Source organism: Gekko japonicus, unplaced genomic scaffold (assembly GCF_001447785.1).
Source record: "Gekko japonicus isolate JY-2015 unplaced genomic scaffold, Gekko_japonicus_V1.1 scaffold3151, whole genome shotgun sequence".
In the NCBI taxonomy this organism is placed as follows: domain Eukaryota; kingdom Metazoa; phylum Chordata; class Lepidosauria; order Squamata; family Gekkonidae; genus Gekko; species Gekko japonicus.
In genome coordinates this window covers 163,365-170,989 of record NW_015168750.1, presented here as the reverse complement: position 1 = coordinate 170,989, position 7,625 = coordinate 163,365, and positions in this window count along the sequence as shown.

Genomic DNA, 7,625 nt, shown 5'->3' with positions numbered 1-7,625 from the left:
TAGGCGATCGCCTAGTTCGCCTAGTGAGTGAGCGGGCCCTGTGGCCACTGGTGGTGGTGGGGTCCCAGTTGTCTTCCTGGAGTTCTTTGGCACACACGTGAAATGCACACACTGCAATAACATCACCTGGAAGTGACATCGTCACATAGGGCACATTGCAGGGGTCACTCTATCATTTAAGGAAAAACAGTATGGTTTTTCCTTAAAAGATTGACCAAACCCCTCCATGTGCCCTGTGCAATGACATCACCTCCGGGTGACGTCACTGCATCGGGCGCAATGCAGCAAACCGGGTGCTTTGGGGCTGGCTGAATCTGGGCTGGCAGATCTGTGGGTCTGAAAGCGGGCAAACCCCTGCCCCCATTGGGGGAGTGGCAGCCCGAGGCTTTGAGATCTCCAGCTATTACAATAGATCTCCAGATGACAGAGACCAGTTCCCCTGAAGAACGTGGCTGCTTTGGAGGGAGGAGTCTATGGCCCTGTACCCTGCTGAGGCCCCTCCTCTCCCCAGACCTGGAGTTGGCAACCCTACCAACCCTAGCTGTTAGCCAGGTTTGAAGGTTAGTGGGTGGAACAGTAATTTTTTAACATGGTATTCTTACTATTGGTGCTTTTCTTGAAAGCCTGTTTCGACGTTGAAGTGCTTATCCATAGCAATGGATATCTGGTGTTTGCGATCAAGATGGAAATAACCTTTCTAACCGGCAGTCCCAGACAATACCTGCAGTGGCTGACAAAAACTCATGCTATTTAGAGGAAATCACACTGCTGCTGCTGGGTGTTCCACAGCAGGATATGACCTTATTAACCCTCTGAAAAACAAATTCATTTTCTCTTTCACTTCCAGTAGGATTTCAGCCTCTTCAAGCAACACAAAAAGGACAAGAGGGAGTTTCTGAGAGCCAGGCGAGAAAGGCTACCCAGCCAAAAAAACAGTGGCCACTCATCCTCCAGTGTCTTAAAGCAACCTTTGGTTAAAAAACGGTAAGCCAATCTCTCTTGATATCAGACTTCTGCACAGGCTTTTGCAATGTGTCAGCAGCTGCTGCTGCATGTGGCGTTAATACTCCAAATAATTATTTCACAAAAACAACAAGGGGAGTCTGGCACTCTCCAGTGCTTGGAAAGTTTGGTGGGAAAGAAAGGCAATAATTAAACAGAGGCACCCTTTCATATTTGATTCTGGGGGAGGAGGAAGCCAGATTCACAGACCGGCTAAAAGGCATGCTCAGCTACAAAGTAAAAGTCATGTCCTTGAAGGGCTTTCATAGTTAACTTGCAATAATTATATCATGCCATCAGCACAGGGCAAAAGGGAAGACTTTACAGAAAGTCTTTGGCAGAGATCCCAAGTACTCGGGTACTTAACTGATTCTTTCCCTCCACCCAAAAAAAGAAATTTATTTTTCATAACTAACAAACAAACATAAATACATACAAAATTGGGGGTTCCATTTACATCATTATTTTGTCTAATATGTTACCTCATACATTATCTATTTGTATATTAATTATTTTCTCCACCATATATTATAGCTATGTGCATTGTATTTATAGTTTATATCGTAATCTTAATGGAATGCTGGTTTTAGTATATATTGTTGTTGTTCAGTCGCACAGATATTTATATCTATGTTGTTAGCCGCCCTATATTTTTAATGTAAATATTATTGCATTATTGTAAAAATTATAGTTTCGTGTTTTCTTCTAGTTTGGTTGTATATGTTCATATAGTTTATTTATTATACTCTTCCAACCATTTGTAAAATCTTGACCAAGTATTTTCAAAGCTTCCTTCATCTTGTCCTTTCAAAAATAGTTTATCCATCTCTGCAGTTTCAAGTATTTTATTTGTCATTTCTTCTTTTGAGGGTACTTCATTTTTCCTCCAATATTTAGTGTATAGAATTCTTGCAGAAGTCAATACATGTATAATAAGATAGAAGTCTTTTTTAAACATTTTTCTGGCACTATATTCAATAAAAACAGTTCAGGTTTAAACGGTATAGTACGTTGTAACATTTTTTGTAGCATTTCATGAATCCAATACTTTTTAACTTTATTACAAGTCCACCACATATGAAAAAATGAACCAACAGTTGTTGTTTTTTACATTTCCAAGAATAATTTGATAGGTCAGGGTAGAACATTGCTAGTTTATCTGGAGTCATATATCATTTATAAAATGTTTTATAAATATTTTCTTTATATGAAGTTGCTTTGGTGATTTTTACATTTGTTTTCCACACCTGCAACCCTTGGTCTAAGTCAATGTTATGACCCAAATTTTGTGCCCACTTAACTGATTCTTGTAAGAGTCTATCAAATCAGTGTGTGCTTTTGAGGAATAATTCCCCAGAGTCTGCAACACAAAAGGCAGATTTTTCCACCACTCTCTAAACAGGGCAGCCATTGCAATCAACCTCTTTCTTGTGCCTGAGAAATTCAGCTGCAAAGGGGCAGAAAAAGGAAGTTGCCAACGTTTCTTCTGGTGGAGCTCCTGTACCCTTACAGCACAATCCTAAAAAGATTTTCACTCCTTCAAGTTAGGGTTCCCAGGTCCCTTCTGGCTGCTGGTGATGGATGGGGGGGGTAGGGTTGCCAGCTCCTGGTTGGGAAACTCCTGGATATTTGGGGACGGAACCTGGGGAGGAGAGGGACCTCAGTGGGGTACAGTGCCATTTTTTTAAAAAAAATAATCAAATTTTAACCTTGTGGGATTGGGTGTGGTGTGGGGGAAGGAGGAATCACTCTTGGCCCCAATGTCTTTTTCATGAACTAAATTCCCTTTCTGGGCTGTTTGTCCTTTGATGGGGGCATAAGATGCTTTAGGTGGCAAAGAATTAACTCCCCTTTCCTATATATCTTTGCAGAGATAAAGACTGTGGCGAGAAAAAGGGTGTGGCCCTGGGAAGAGAGGGGGGGGGGGGGGGGGGTTAGTGGGAGATAGTTTCCCCATCATCATCAGTTCTAGTTTGGCCTCTAGATTCACACTTTCCCTCGACTTGCAAACCCTAAACACTTTCCCCTGCCTCTAGAGAAGGAAGACTGACCTCTCCAGTACATTGGGTTGCCAGTTCCAGGGGCCACCAGTGAGGGTTGGGGTGTTGTTGTTGTTGTTTGCCAGATCCAGGTTGGGAACCTTCTGGAGATTTTGGGATGGAATCTGGGGAAGACAAGGACTTCAGTGGGGGTACAATGTCATTGGCTTCATCCTCCAAGGCATCTGTTTTCTTCCAAGGGAACTGATCTCCGTAATCTGGAGATAAACTGTAATCCCAGGAATCCCCCAGATCTCACCTGGAGGCTGGCATCCCTGTGACCAAGTCCATTGAAATCAGGTGGCTTAGAAGTCAGTCTGGGAAACCAGTGGGCCAAGACAAGTGAAAAATCCATTTAGAATTGCAGTCAGTTGGAGAGCCGTGTTGGTCTGCGGTAGAGGAACAGGATTAGAGTCCAGAAGGACCGCAAGGATCTTCATTCCTACTTGCATTCGAGAAAGGGAGCTTTGACTCCTGAAAGCCTATACCCTGGATATCTTGTTGGTCTTTCAGGACTCAAATCTTACTGTAGAATTGCACTTGCTGACTGTGCTGCAAAAAGAAACGACTTCTGCCTTCCCTTCGGCTGCAAGCAAGGAAAGCTCCCTCTGTTGAATTTCACCTGTCATTCTGGGGCTTTGCATAACATGTTTTACAGCTCTAAAACCCTACATGCTGTTCTTCAACCTTTCCATAATTTGTCTCATTTTAACGAAAGCCCCCCTTCCCATGACAAACCCATTATCCCCTCTCTCCTTGGAGGTGGGATGCATTTTATGGGGGACTTTACAGCTCTTGAAGGCACAGGAGCCTTGCCAGGGAAGAAATTGGCCTGCTCGATATAGAACCAGGAGAAATCGAACCATATTGCCCATTGGGGTTGCCAACCTCCAGGTGGGGCCTGGAGGTCCTGTGGAATTACAACTGATCTGTAGCTAACAGAGATCAGTTACTCTGGGGGACGTGTCTGCTTTGGAGGGTGGCCTCTGTGGCATTATATCTTGCTGAGGTCCTTCCCCTCCCCAGGACTCACTGAGATTCCCTTAATGTGTTCGGGGGAGTTTAAATTTGTGAAGTTTCATTTAAGAACATAAGAGATGCCAATGTTGGATCAGGCCAAAGGCCCATCCAGCCCAACACTCTGTATCACACAGTGGCCAGAAATACCAGGTGCCATCAGGAGGTCCACCAGTGGGGCCAGGACACTAGAAGCCCTCCCACTGTTGACCTTGCTAAAATTCATCAGACAAACGGTGCTATGGGGAAGTTTATGGTTTATTCAGAGCACCTGCTTTGCATGCAGAAGATCCCAGGTTCAGTCTCCAGCATCTCCAGTTAAAAAGATCAGATAACGGGATGGATGGTCCAGGATAGCCTGATCTCAGAAGTTCCTCTTTCTCTACCTGCTCTATCCCATGCATCATCTTATAAACCTCGATCATGTCACCCCTCAGTCGTCGTTTCTCCAAGCTAAAGAGCCCTAAGCGCCTTAACCTTTCCTCATAGGGACTTTCTGCCTTTGAGGTTTTTTGACCTTTCAAGGACCTGAGTGTCTGCACACAGAATTGCTGTGGGTGTGGAGTGTGAGACTTTTTCAGCCTGGGTGGGAACAAGAAGGGTTGGGGAGGCTCACTACCTTTGCTCCCAGGATCCTGTTCCTGTGCCTGTGAGCAGCAGCCTGGTTTGCAAACATTAGCCTGTGATCTGGCTGCTCTTTCTGCCATGAAGAAAACTGCTCCTGCTGATCTCTGGCCCCGGTCACACGGGAGGCTTTGATCTGCGAGAGGGATGGATCGGGGTGCATCAAGTGGGCGCGATCACATCACAACATCTGGGAAGCGGCGCGCACCTGTCCCCGATCTGTCTCTTCCAGCAGAAGATGCGGATCAAAAAAACCCCTACAAAATACTACTACTTACCTGAAAATCTGCAGCAGGGGCAGCCGTGTGATTGCCAGCGCGCCCATCTCCGGCAGCATGCGAGGCCCCCTGCCCAACTGCGCAGGCGCACACATGCGCAGCTGCCTTGCCTCACTCTACTGTCCGTGGCTTCCCCCTTGCATCTGATCGCGCTGGGGAGCCAATGCGCGGTGGCTCGGGGGATCTGTCTGTTTGGTGTAGAAAAGCCGCACTTCAGCCGCAACTTTTCCTCTTTAATCAAATCCTGGTTAGAGAAATTAGGAACATATCATCTGCATACAGTAAAATTCAGGGCCGGCTAGTCTTGCTACAATATCATCTCTCCTTATATATAATTGAGTAAGGGAGCAGAGAAAAAATGCACGCCATCAGCCATTGGCCTGTCAGCTGCTGCTCAAGGCTGCTGGCATGCCATTGGCTAGGAGGCGGGAGGTGAACGCTGCGAGCGAATGCCGCCACCAGAAGCCGGGCAAGGAAGGCTGCAATGCCAGGCAATGGTGCTGGGCAGGGAGTGAAGCCAGGGATGGTGACAGGAGGGTGTGGCAGCCCTGGAGAACCGGGTTGGCATCAAGGGGGACAGCAGAGGCCGGGGACAGCGGAGGAGGAGGTCATTCCCAACTGCCTGCCCAGTCCGCCTCAGTCCAACACCTTCTTTGGTGGTGGGGGCTCTGCGCCAGGCCCGGCTCACCTCAGGGATGGGGGAGGCGGCCGCGCCACCCTTCCCTCACCCATCCCAGCCAGGGACGGTTAGGCACCAGACCCTTCTTCGGGGGACTTCCCTCCTTTGACCTGGGGAAGGGGGAGGCAGCCACACCATGCTTGCCCCACCCACTAAGGCCTCGGCAATGGAGGTGGCAGGCCCTGCTTGCAGGGGGAGCAGGCCAACCCCCTTCCCCACTGCCAGGCCTCTCTCTGGCCGCCACGTCGTGCTTCCCCCACCCGGAGCAGCCTTCGCCGGCCAGGCAGTGGGCCCTGCATTGGGGGGAGCTCCGCTGGCCCCAGCTGGGCGCGGGGAGGGAGGAGGCCACTGCGTGGCACACCCTGGCACAGATTCGGGGGGACAGCCCAGCCCCCTTGCCCCACAGTGACAGCTCTCCCTAGGGCTCGTTGCCTCCTTCCACAACAGGTGTTCCTCCTAGTTTATATATAAGTTTAAAAGTACAGGGGCTAACACACAGCCCTGCTTGACTCCTTTGCTAGTCGGTATTTTGCTGGTCTTTGAGCCTGACTCTACTCGATGCGCATTTTTGCGTATGTGTCTGTTTGTAGCTCATGAATAAGGAACAACAGTCTTTTATCAATGTTTGTTTTCATCTGCTTGTCCCAGAGTCGGTTTCTATCAGTTGAATCAAAAGCTGTGGCCAAATCAGCGTATAAGGCTTTCATTGGAACTTTTATAGCTGAGCCAGCTGATAAAGCATATGGCAATGGTCAATTGTCCCTTGGCCCTTTCTAAATCCTGCCTGTTGGGGATATATGATGTTATTATCAGCAACCCAGTCCTCCAGTTTTTGCAGAAGAGATTTCCCATACAGTTTGGATGCTGTTTCAAGGAGGCTTTGGGGGCGATAGTTTTTTGGGTCTGTCTTATCCCCCTTTTTATGTATGGGGACTACTATACTGGTTTTCCACCCTATTGGGAATATGCCCGTGTTGTTTATTTGGTTAAATAGTTTAGTAGGTATTGGGGTCCACCAACTGGGAAAGGTTTTTTATTAAATCTGAAGGAATCAAGTCCTCTCCAGGTGATTTACCTGAAGCCAAAGATGTAATAAGGGTTCCGATTTCAGCTTCTGTCACTGGAAGCCATTTTGATAATGGTTGCAATTCATTAGCAACAGCCCATTCTCCTGTTTCTGCTGATTCCAACATAAAAGGGGGAGCTTCATAGATTTTTGTAAAATACTCAAACCAGGTATTTCCACTTATCTGTGCATCCATCATTTGACGAGGTCTGCCTAAACTAGATGAAACAATTTCCCCAAAATGTGATTCTTTCCTCTCAGACATGGCCTGAACTAGTTCATTCCATAAATGCTTAGCGTAAACACATTTCCCCCCCCTCTTTAAGTAAGCTCTTATATTGGGATCTAAATGTGTTTAATTGTTGGAGTTGGTGGGGCTCTTTATTTTGTCTAGTTAATCTCATTTGTTTGGTTATTAGTTTCTTAAAGTTTCTACATTCCGAGTCATACCACCCATTTGTAGAACAGGGGTGTGTATTCTAGGGTCTGTCATTGATGAGCAATGGCTTTATAACTTGTACAATCTCTTCATAGTGTTGAATATATCTCATTTGTTTGGTTATTAGTTTCTTAAAGTTTCTACATTCCGAGTCATACCACCCATTTGTAGAACAGGGGTGTGTATTCTAGGGTCTGTCATTGATGAGCAATGGCTTTATAACTTGTACAATCTCTTCATAGTGTTGAATACTATTCACTTCTGATCCTAATGGAATTTGTCTCCTCTCCTTAATATCAGCACTCTCCAGAGCAACCTCTACTGTCTTTTGTAACTGTTCTGACCACCTATGTCTCCTGTAGCCAGGGGTTAAATTTACAGTGGGGTCAGATGTAAAGGCCAAAAGAATACAACTGTTAAAATTTAATACTAGCTTTAGGGGACAATGGACTAGCTGGACTATCACTAACTTCAAAATAGT